The sequence below is a fragment of the Condylostylus longicornis genome, unplaced genomic scaffold, assembly GCF_029603195.1.
Source record: "Condylostylus longicornis isolate FDR11 unplaced genomic scaffold, ASM2960319v2 ptg000147l, whole genome shotgun sequence".
Classification (NCBI taxonomy): Eukaryota; Metazoa; Arthropoda; class Insecta; order Diptera; family Dolichopodidae; genus Condylostylus; species Condylostylus longicornis.
Window position 1 is genome coordinate 1,110,452 of NW_026578115.1, and position 13,211 is coordinate 1,123,662.

Here is a 13,211-nt window from a genome sequence, read left to right on the forward strand (position 1 = left end):
TCTTTACATCTAACAAGTCCCAATACTCAATTTTTTTTATTTACAATAGATTACAAAAATATCTGTATAGAAACTTAACAGGTCTCAAAAATAAATCAAATTCAAAAAATTTTTAGTGCTTAGTTTTTTATAGATAAAATGTACGTGTCCAACAAATATGCGCGTTTGCCAAGAACGACCTGTACTTTATCGAATAAACACGATTTTTATATATATTATAACAAACAAATAAACATAAATATAACAACAAACAAAAACAAATTCTTCCTCTAAATTTTAGAAAATTTTTGTTATATCAAATTGACACATATCCATATAAAATTGTTTTTTAAATTATTTTAAATAAAATGTGCATATTAGAAAATCATAAAATTTATTACATTTTAACATTACAATTTAAAACACATAGTACGGCAAATATCTCTTTGATCGATACTTAATGAATGTGGTTCATGGTTTTTAAGTGTAGTTTCGTGCTTCATATACGGCTTTCTTGACACATTAAACTTTTTCATCTGGAATTAAAAAGCAAATTAAAAATATTTTATGCAATATTACTCATTCAACTGTCAAGAATTTGTGATGTTTTTTAAATCTAAATTAAAAAAAATATTCAATAGTGTATAACAATAACATTTTATGTATAAACTATATAAGAAAGCAAATAGCAATAAACACTTTTTTCCAAATTTGTCGGAAAAATACGAAAAATATACCGAAGTCTCAAAGTGCCTTGAGTTATTTTCTGATTTCAAAAAGAAAAATTTTCGAATCAAGCTCATTCGCAAAATAGCGTACGTTTTTTTAACATTTAATTCAAGAAATTGTCTTTTTCTAAAAAGCTTTAACTCAAAATAATGGAAACGTTCTAATAGAACAATTTTCGTATTAAAGAAAAAATTAATAAACAATCATACTAGCATAGTTAACGTTATACGCCTAACTTGCATGATACACAGTGCATTTATGCATGTCAGATGGCGCACATTGAAAATTCTATTCATGAAGAAACATAAGAACAAATGCATTATAAAATATTTTTGATTTTTTCTGTAGAATTCAAAAAAATTGGTGGAAGAATAAATAATTTAACCAAACTTACAAATTTGTTGGTTTTAAACAAAAACAAGTAAAAACGTTTCAGTCGGTATAAACCGATTGAATTATACCCTGCACCTTTCATTGTTGTATAGCAATTACTCAAACCTGTGAAACCATTCTATAGAAACTTCACGGATATGTCAGACCTATAACTGAACACACAACTACCAAGTTTCATGAATCTGACTTAATTATTTTTCCAAATATTTAAAATTAGCTTTTGGAGTTGTATGGCAGGTACCCGAACCTGCCAAGCAATTCCACTAAAACTTCGCTAATATATCTGATCTATAATTGGACACACAACTGCCAAGTTTCATGAATCTAACTTTATTACTTTTCCAAATATTTAAAATAAGCTTTTGGACTTGTATGGGAGCCACTCGAACATGTCAAGCAATTCCACCAAAACTTCAGAAATATCTTTGACCTATAATTGGACACACAACTGCCAAGTTTCATGAATCTGTCTTTATTATTTTTCCAAATATTTAAAATTAGCTTTTGGAGTTGTATGGCAGGTACCCGAACCTGCCAAGCAATTTCACTAAAACTTCGCAAATATATCTGATCTATAATTGGACACACAACTGCCAAGTTTCGTGAATTTGACTTTATTATTTTTTCAAATATTTAAAATTAGCTTTTGGAGTTGTATGGGAGGTACCCGAACCTGCCAAGCAATTTCACTAAAACTTCGCAAATATATCTGATCTATAATTGGACACACAACTGCCAAGTTTCATGAATTTGACTTTATTACTTTTTCAATCATTTAAAATTAGCTTTTGGAGTTGTATGGCAGGTACCCGAACCTGCCAAGCAATTCCACTAAAACTTCGCTAATATATCTGATCTATAATTGGACACACAACTGCCAAATTTCACGAATTTAACTTTTTTATTTTTTCAAATACTTAAAGTAAGCTTTTGGACTTGTATGGGAGCTACTCGAACCTGTCAAGCAATTCCACCAAAACTTCAGAAATATCTTTGACCTATAATTGGACACACAACTGCCAAGTTTCATGAATCTGACTTTATTATTTTGCCGAATATAAAAAATTTGCTTTTGGAATTGTATGGCAGCCACCCGAACCGGTGCAGCTATCTCATTAAAATTTTTAGAGCATATGTAGAATATAATTGGACACATGTATACAAAATTTTATATTTGTACCTTTATTAATTTTTGAAATAATTAAAATAAACTCTTTGAGTTGTATGGCAGCTACCCGAACCCGTTGTCCGAATTGGTCCAATAACAATAGGGTTCGTCCTTGGCAGAAAAGAAGCAACTTGTGAAAGTTTGGTGTCGATTGCATTATTCGTTTTTGAGTTATCGTGCGATCGGACGGATGGACGGGCGGACGGACGGACGGACATGTCTAAATCAACGCAGAATTTTACGCTGAGCAAGAATATATATATATGTCCATACCGCAGATGACTCCTTCAAGTAGTTACAAACTCCATACCAAAGTTAATATACCCTTCACGAAGTGCAGGGTATAAAAAGGTGTTTAAGTTGATAAATGAAAACGGGAGACCACGGGAACTTTTAAGGGGCCACTTAATACAAAATATAATTGTAAGAGAGAAAAAAATACAAAATATTTTTGTTTTCATTTTCTCTCTTAAAATTTGCTGATGAACGCTGATTTATATATTCCGTGTAGAAATGAAGAACTATTGATGACACCATCGGTACCATCGACGACATTATCGATACTAACACTAGTTTTCAAATATCGAAACTATCGAGGTTCCCGAAATCGTTATATGTGATACTGTTCTTAAATAATAGATAAAATAATAAATAAACTAGGTATTTAGTGTTATTGAAGTATAATTATTCTACTGAATTTTACGAATTTCATAAGAACATTTTTGTACACAAGTAGTAACAATACATAAAAAATATATACATAATGTGTTTACGTATGAAAATAATGTTATGGAATTCATTAAATTCAGAACGACATTCCGTCCTTGACCATTTTTCAAAATTTATTAATTGCCGAGAATTAATATTAATTTAACGATTGTATTATATCGCCTTTAAAACCATCGATAGTTTTGATGAGGTCCACCAATAGCTCTCCATCTCTAATGTGAACTAAGTTAAAACAAATCTTTTATATAATGATGTTGCATAATACTTTACTCAATAATTTTATAAAAATGTTTAATGACTTATAAAATTTTTTATATTACGACAAAAAAAAAATAGAAAAATCATTATCAATGTTTAATTGATTATAGTTTTTGCGCTGAGATTTTTTGGTTTTGAGGTGCCGAGACTATCTTTGAAGCAAATAAGCGCTGAAAACTGCTTTATGGTTACAATCGGCTTAAATCGTTATAACGAAATCATTAAAATTTATGCCATGGCTGCTACAAGGAATTCGAGCAGCAATATAATAAGAATCTTAAACATTGTTTTAAAATGCTCAACTGACTTTGCACAAAATGTACAGTATCTTTTCCACAATTATATGCCAGAAAAGAAAAAAATTTATGATTTTTTTTATTTTTCACAGTCTGCAAAAAAAAATTTATGTTTTTTATCACAGTCGTGTGCGAATATCGTGTGGTGCAGTCGCTTATTTTGTTATTAACTTTATGATAAAATATTAGTTTTCCATATTCAGCTATTTAAATATACAACAAAAATATAGGAAATACTTTTTTTTGAATATTTTACCTTCACTTATTAAAATTTAATATTTTAGCAATCAAGAGGAATATCACTCACCAAGTGATGATAATTGAAATCACTCACTGATGATGATTTCTTTTTGATTAAAAAAAAAACAAAAACAATTTGCCAAATCATATTGGTATGGGCCAGCGCTGTAGCCTGTAATAATACAAAATTGAAATAGCGAAAATAATTTTAAAAAATCAAAATCATATTGCTCCACTTAGTCAAATAAATGACCATGATGGCGGGTACAAATTAATCGAACAAAATACCAGTATTTGTACAAAAATAAAGGATTATAAAGGATTTACATAAAAATTTTATTTAGGATTTACATAAAAAATAAATTACCAACCAAAATGGTTTCAAAGGACTTACACAAGATCGAAGAAGAGGAACTTAAAAATTTTTTGATTGGTTCTGGGTTTGAATACAGTAAAGTTTCCAATGTGTTAACACATATTCCTAGATATTTGAATCAGACAACATATTTAGTTTATTTCAAGAAGAGTAGCGTAAAAATAAATGACTTGCGATCAAAGTGCAACTCTATTTGTGACACAAGTGTTTCTTGGGATTAATATCACACCATAAAGAAAAGTAAAAATTTTAACTCAGTGCTATCGTTGTCAAACATTTGGTCACGGTGCCATTCATTGCTATCTAGGATATTGTTGTAGAACTTGTGGTGAGGAGCATAACTCCAAAGTTTTCCCAGAAAAGCAGAAGGATCGTATTGAAAACCGCTTGACTTCTTACGTTCCCTGTGGAGATAAACATCAAGCCAGTTCAAGCGGTGTCAAAAGAACAGAACATTTACACCTACAATCAGCCCCCAAAAATCGCATCAGTACTTCAAGAAATTATCGAACATCTCACGTAAATTTCAAGCACCTTACAAATTTAATGCCAACTTTAGCAAACAAACGTCATGAAATTCCTTATAGCAACAACACTAATATCACCCCTATAGCGTATTATAACGATAGTATAACGTACAGTTCACACGTAAAACCATACGTTCCACGGGTTAATAACTCAATCAATCATAAAGTAGGAAGCTACGCACATCTCAATAAAAATGAACTACTGACAGCCTCTAAAATAGTTACAATTAATGGAAAAATTATGCAAAAATTAAAATTATGTCAAATTAAAAAAGATTACATGACGGCTGCAGCTGAAATTTGTGCAAAATATTTTTATAATTATGTATGCCAGTAATGTTAAAATACTCAATTATGATGCTGAAAGCTTTCAAAATAAATCTTATGAATTTTTTGACATTTTTAAAGCAATAGATGCGGAGAAAACTGTTTCTGACGTTTCCTATTTTGTTCGCAGACTCGATGCGAAAAAAGGAACACGGCGGTGTGACCATATTTGTAAAGAAACTATTAAGCACTCCATTTCAGATCTCGAATTAGAAGTATTAGAAACTTTGTTAAATTATCCAATTTTGGCGACATTTTAATAATAGCTGCTTATTTAAGGGGCGGTAATTCAAACTCACCATTTAAATCCAATCCAATCCTCAATAAAACCAAACCTCTTAATTCAACGGTGTTACACAAACCGCGCCTAGTGGATTAGTTAATAGCAGAGGGGTAATACTATGCTACCGCGAACGGAGCCTCACTGATACTGGATAACCTCAGTGAGTAACTAGCCTTGCCGCTGTATTGAGCCTCTGCTGCAGTTGTCTCTCCTTTGCCGCAATACTCGTAGGGCCAAGATTCTTATCTTGACACTGTGATTGGAAGAGACCGGTTTTCCCTTTGGACGTGCAGACGTCTCCGTGGAAAGACTTGGAACATGCACTAAATGTACTTGGCAATTATTCGTCCAGTTGTTACATATGCTGATGGAGGAAGACGTCTCAAAAGACGACCCAGGACAAGCTCTGAAGATTACAGAGAATCGCGGGCTTAAATATCACTAGTGTAATGACAACGATGACGACGGCTGCAATGGTTAGGGCCAAAGCTGGTATGGGGGCGCAGAACATTTCTGTTAGGAGTCGTGGCGAGCTAACGGTGGCGGAGGACCGGTTAGTGATTGGCCTCCTCACTGATGGGATAATCTGGGGACCTTTTTTGTAAATTTTGTCATGAAGATGAGACGGTTGAGCATATTTTCTAGTTTTGTGAGGCACTGGCCAAGAGGAGGTTGGTTCACTTGGGAGAAAAAGCTCCTATTAACGACGGTTACGCAATTTTATTTTAAAAGAACTATCGAAAAACCACTAAAATTTCTTACACTATTTTCAACAGTTCTTTGGAAGTAAATTACTCTCCAACTGTATGGAGATAAGCAGATGTTATCAGTATTTTAAAGCCCGATAATACTTGCTAAAATATTACGAGTTATGGCCAATTGGCTTATTAACTTCAATCGTAAAATTTTTTGAAGAAGGAATAAAAGCAAGAATAATTAAATTTATGTATGAAAAAAATATTTTACCAAACAAGCAATTGGGCTTCCGAGAAAAAACATCAAATTAGTTACCAGCTTATAAGAATATAAAATTTAATATCAAAAGAGATACATAATAAAAACTCTACGTGTACAATCGCTCTTGACATCCAGAAAGCATTCGCTAGTAAAAATAAACACTAACAAAACATTATTAATTTAATCACCAACATATTAATCAAAAATACGAATAAACATTATTAACTAAACACTAATAAAACATTATTAACTAAACTTCTTAACAAAAAATTATAAAAAAATGTTCAAAACGTATTTTCATAATCTTCTAGAGTACTTAAGACAAAATACATTGCGATCGGTTATGTACTGATCACATCATATTTTTTACCGATCGTATTGTGTTACAATAGGTAGGTTATGTGATGGTATTGAATACTGCATAACGAGTTTTTGGTGGGAACGCACTTCTCCATTGTAGAAAAGTATAACATTTTACATTTTTTACCATATCTACGGAACGAATTAATGGAATTTCTTGACATTTGATATTTGAGTTCTGGTTGTTACCGAAACTAACCGACGATCATTTCATGGAATTCGAGTGGCACAAATAGAAAACTATACTAAGAACCAAATTTATATTTTTCTAGCTATGTTAACTATAAACTTACTAATGCCCTAAAAAGTGGAAAGAAGTATTTAACAGGCATTTTTATAATATTCTGTAACACTTTTACTTAACTAAACAAAACACATTGCGGTCGGTTATGTGTTGATCACATCAGATCTTTGTAATGTTCTCATAGAAGCTGAGAGTTTGTCTTTTTTAGCTGGAGGTTTTTTTAAAGATTCTTTAAGTGACTTTTTGAGTAATTTTTTTTCTGACTTTTTAAAGGATTTTTTGTAGTGACTTTTTGAGTTACTTGGAAGGGATTTTTTAAGCGATTTTTTAAATGATTTTTTCAAGTGATTTTTTTTAATGATTTTCTTAATGTTTATTTTTTGTCAATTGTTACAATAAAAATTTTAATTTTTTTTAACACTTTTCTCAAAAAGAAAAAAAAAATTATTATTATAACTAGTAAAGCCCCATTGTGACGGCGCCACTCCCCTTCATCCCATTCCGCCTTCCTCTGCCACCGTTCGATGGAAACGCTTAAGTAGTGGTATTTGTTAGTAATTTTTGAGTGATTTTTGAAGAATTACTTAATGGTAATTTTTTAACTAAAACAATTTTGAGGTAAATTTTTCGAGGGATTTTTTGAGTTTTTTAACGGCATTTTTGGTGGTCCGTTTGAGCGTAGTTGTTCTTTGCACGGGATTATGAAAAAAAAAAATTTATTTTTTACTAGAATACTTAATTTCTTTTGAAAATTTCTTATTTGAATAGCTGTTTCGAGTGATTTATTAATAATGACATCATGAGTGAATACATCACGAGTGAATCAGAAATTTTAAATGAAATTGTTCCAGTTACTTTTTTTAATTTTTTTTATGAAAATAGATTTTTGAAGTATATTCTAGAATAACGTTATTTATTATAATATTACCGGATGTTGCCTAGATTACTTTTTTTAAAAGCAGTTTAAAGCCACAAAACAAAAATTGGTTTTTCAAGAAAACAAAAATAATATGGCACTGGGTTGTATAATGAAACTTGGTTGTTATATTTTTTTTGTATTTTTATTTATAATTTTTTTTTTTTTTTGTGAGAAATGTTAAAAAAAGATCAAAATTTTTATTAGAAAAATTACCCGAAATCAACATCAAGATAATCATTCAAAAGAAAAGAATCACCATGAGAACATTACCAAAAAATCATTGTCGAGGGAATCACTCAAACAGTCACTTGAAAAAGTCAATCAAAAATTATTTCAAAAAAATCCCTCAAAAAATCAAAAATTATTTCAAGAAATCCCTCAAAAAAGGCACGTAACAAAATTGCTCAAAAAATTCACTTAAACCTTTCCGACGAAGAGCTGCGTCTAAAGGTCCAGATCCCAGTTTTCTACGTTACATAGAGAGGTGAACTTGATATTTTTGTTTTCAAACTTAAGTTCATGTTCATTTCAAATCATTACTTATTGATTTACTATAATGAGCACTGCAGACATATGGATGTAATTCTTTATATTTTGGGAGCCACCGACAACCTTTTAAGTTTTAATTTTCCTTCCTTTATTAAATGAATTAATCATGTACATGCATTCATATTTTAACACGTTGAGTCTCAATGTATTACAAGTGAGCAAATCTAAAATGCCAAAAGTGGTGAACATAAGAAAACTTATATGCGTTAAATCGTTGCTGAACATACGAATAAGTAACGTAATTATAAGGAACGCAGAGATAAATTCGATTTCTGCGAAAAAAAGGCTAAAATTTCATATATGTAGCTCTTTTACTTATACATATAGTTAGTTTCTCTAAATTATAGGATTACCCCTGTGATATTTGGACTTAAAGTAAGTCCAAATATCAAGTGAGCACCGACTCTACGAAGTCTTTTAGAATTGTCTTTAAAAACTTGTTTTCAAAAATATTTGAAATTAGTGCATTAGGGGACTTCTAGAAGAATTAAATTATGTATAAATGTGTGTACATATATAAGTATGTATGAATTAGAATTTTCAAGTGTTTTCTTTAATATGTATCCATATCAATATTTAATAATTATCTTTCATTAATTATATTTTCAACGGAACACTACAGTTACTTGCCATATCTTGAGTTAACTTACCCTATTGGAAAAAAAGCTTTTCACTTAAAAATAATTAAATGCTTTCAGTAATATATAAAATGTTGAAGGCGAAGGTTGTGCTTCTTGTTTTTCCGCTTTTTTGTATGTATTTCAAGAATTTTAAAATAATTATGAATGAAAATATTAATGTATTTAATTGATTTTTTAAATATATTTTCGAAATTTTACCTGCTTTGAAAACTTGTTTTCAAAAATATTTGAAATTAGTGCATTAGGGGACTTCTAGAAGAATTAAATTATGTATAAATGTATGTACATATATAAGTATGTATGAATTAGAATTTAGCATTTTGGAGTTTTTCGTTCGAACAATATGAAATAAAATTTTAAGTACATACGTACATAAACTCTGTAGGTATATTTGTTTTAAAGTTTGCTAATGAAACATAATATTGAAAACAATAACAAAGCATTATTATTCAAGAGCCACAAAACATATGATGTCTTTGAAAAAAGCTCACATTTATCTAAGCCTATTCCGATTTTTCGAACTAAAAATATGTAAAGTTTAGTTAAAATTATGATCCTCTCTACTAAATAGCAACTTTTAAAAATTTCAGTTTAATGATAAAGTAATGTCTTTACATCTAACAAGTCCCAATACTCAATTTTTTTTACGAAATATTACGAATTTTTGGCTTTGTTCCTGTTTTTTTCTTTAAATTCCACTGATCGTGTCACATTTCTTATTATTTTCTTCTTTTTTTACGCAAATAAGAGTTTAATACTTTAAATAATCTCAGGATATTACATTTTTTAAAAAGCTTCCCATTTAAATTTTATTGCACGAAAAAGAAAGAAAAGTAGGAGGAAAGAAAAATGAAAAAAAAATTTCAAATTCATATTTCAGTATGGTTTCAAATGTTAATGAGGAATGTATGATTTTTCATACACATTTTGTATTTCCCAATAATGTAAGTTGAGTAGTGTCGGCTAACAAAAATTTGAATTATCTCATATACGTTACTCATAAAATTGTTTCAAATAATTCCAGTTAGTTTTTAAGTTATTAAAAATAAATATGTATGTACCTACTTCCAATCAAATTTTTTTAAATAATTATTTTAAAACTATTTCAAACATGTTATATTGAGTGCTTCAAAAACTTTGTTGTGTACTTCTTTCATATTTTATTAGCAGGTAAACAAGAGCAATCTATTTATAAAATGGCCCTGCCTGTTAATGAATCTTAATCGTAAACCCAAACGGACAAAAATTTACATCAGTACCTACTACCTGTCATTTTACAATAGGAGTTTTTGAGTCATTTGCTAAGATAATATTTATTTCAAAAATAAAAAAGATATTCGAATCCGGTCATTAAAATATATTATTGTCTTTTCCAAAACCTTTTAAATATATTTTTACTTAGGTAATATATTAAGTTTTAAAAATTTTTCACACAAATAGAGGTAAAATTTAGAAGTGTATATAAAATTTGTATTTAAAAAATAATATTTGATTGTATTTTAGATATTATTTTCTAATTCCCTCTTCAAATTTTTTCTTTACTATGTATTTATATCAATATTTAATAATTATCTTTCATTAATTATATTTTCAACTTGACACTACAGTTACTTCCCATATCTTGAGTTAACTTACCCTATGAGAAAAAAAAGCTGTTCACTTAAAAATAATGAAATGCTTTCAGTAACATATAAAACGTTGAAGGCGAAGGTTGTGCTTGTAGTTTTTCTGCTGTTTCAAGAATTTTAAAATAATTATGAATGAAAATATTAATATATTTTCTTGATTATGTATACGATTTGTATAATACCCTTGAATAAACTCTTTTTTACGTAAAAAAAAGAAAAAAATAATAAGAAATATGACACGATCAGTAGCATTTAAAGAAGAAAGCAGGAACAAAGCCAAAAATTCGTAATATGTCGTAAAAAATCGAATATTGGGACTTGTTAGATGTAAAGACATTATGTTAGATATAAAGATATTAACATTTTTTAAAAAGCTTCCCATTTAAATTCTATTGCACGAAAAAGAAAGAAAGACAGGAGGAAAAAATGAAAAAAAAATTCAAATTCATATTTCAGTATGGTTTCAAATGTTAATGAGGAAGGATGTATGATTTTTCATGCACATTTTATTTTTCTCAATAAGGTAAGTTGAATAGTGTCGGCTAACAAAAATGTTAATAAAAGTAACATAGGCTGACACATTTCAACAATTTGAATTTCGGCTACTTATACGTTACTTACAGATTTGTTTCAAATAATTTCAGTTAGTTTTTAAATTATTAAGAGTAAATATGTATGTACCTACTTCCAAACATTTTTTTCTTAAATAATTATTTTGAAGCTATTTCAAACATATTTGAGTTATATTGATTGCTTTAAAAATTTTGTTGTGTTCTTCTTTCATATTTTATTAGCAGGTAAACAAGAGCAATCTATTTATAAAATGGCCCTGCCTGCTAATGAATCTTAATAGTAAACGCAAACGGGCAAAAATTTACATCAGTACCTACTACCTGTCATTTTACAATCGGAGTTTTTAAGTCATTTGCTAAGACACTATTTTTTTCAAAAATAAAAAAGATATTCGAATCCGGTCACTAAAATATATTATTGTCTTTTCTAAAACCTTTTAAATATTTTTTTACTAACATATTAAATTTTTCACAAATAAAAATAGAGGTAAAATTTAGAAGTATATATAAAATTTGTATTGGAAAAATAATATTTGATTGTATTTTAGATATTATTTTGTAATTCCCTCTTCAAGTGTTTTCTTTAATATGTATCCATATCAATATTTAATAATTATCTTTCATTAATTATATTTTCAACGGAACACTACAGTTACTTGCCATATCTTGAGTTAACTTACCCTATTGGAAAAAAAGCTTTTCACTTAAAAATAATTAAATGCTTTCAGTAACATATAAAATGTTGAAGGCGAAGGTTGTGCTTCTTGTTTTTCCGCTTTTTTGTATGTATTTCAAGAATTTTAAAATAATTATGAATGAAAATATTAATGTATTTAATTGATTTTTTAAATATATTTTCGAAATTTTACCTGCTTTATAATAAGTGTGAATTTATTTTAATATTTCTTCTCAAAAAATAGCCACTTCGATTTAAAGAAACCGATATAAAACAAGATCGTGCTTTCAAGTTTCTCTCTTAGCATTGGGACTTGTTAGATATAAAAACATTAGATAAAGTAATTTTTGTAATTTTATTACCAAACGAATGACAAAATTAAGGTTTACGAGATTTAAACTGTAGAAAATTTATAGATATAAACTAAATAGATATAAATAAATATATACATACATAGATATTTTTGTAATCTATGTTATGATAGATATTTTTGTAATCTATGTTATAATAGATTACAAAAATATCTGTATAGAAACTTAACAGGTCTCAAAAATAAATGAAATTCAAAAAATTTTTAGTGCTTAGTTTTTTATAGATAAAATGTACGTGTCCAACAAATATGCGCGTTTGCCAAGAACGACCTTTTTCACGATTTTTATATATATTATAATAAACAAATAAACATAAATATAACAACAAACAAAAACAAATTCTTCCTCTAAATTTTAGAAAATTTTTGTTATATCAAATTGACACATATCCATATAAAATTGTTTTTTAAATTATTTTAAATAAAATGTGCATATTAGGGAATCATAAAATTTATTACATTTTAACATTACAATTTAAAACACATAGTACGGCAAATATCTCTTTGATCGATACTTAATGAATGTGGTTCATGGTTTTTAAGTGTAGTTTCGTGCTTCATATACGGCGCTCTTGACACATTAAACTTTTTCATCTGGAATTAAAAAGCAAATTAAAAATATTTTATGCAATATTACTCATTCAACTGTCAAGAATTTGTGATGTTTTTTAAATCTAAATTAAAAAAAATATTCAATAGTGTATAACAATAACATTTTATGTATAAACTATATAAGAAAGCAAATAGCAATAAACACTTTTTTCCAAATTTGTCGGAAAAATACGAAAAATATACCGAAGTCTCAAAGTGCCTTGAGTTATTTTCTGATTTCAAAAAGAAAAATTTTCGAATCAAGCTCATTCGCAAAATAGCGTACGTTTTTTTAACATTTAATTCAAGAAATTGTCTTTTTCTAAAAAGCTTTAACTCAAAATAATGGAAACGTTCTAATAGAACAATTTTCGTATTAAAGAAAAAATTAATAAACAA

The 13,211-nt window shown here is 28.4% G+C and overlaps 1 long non-coding RNA gene across 1 annotated transcript; it reads right to left on the minus strand.

Moving 5' to 3' along the window:
• Positions 1 to 356: 356 nt before the first annotated feature.
• Positions 357 to 12,815, minus strand: LOC129615783 (uncharacterized). Its single transcript, XR_008697484.1, has 2 exons — positions 12,681 to 12,815; positions 357 to 515 (listed from the first exon to the last, which is right to left on the minus strand). It is a non-coding gene; the product is annotated as an uncharacterized LOC129615783 (long non-coding RNA).
• Positions 12,816 to 13,211: the final 396 nt, after the last annotated feature.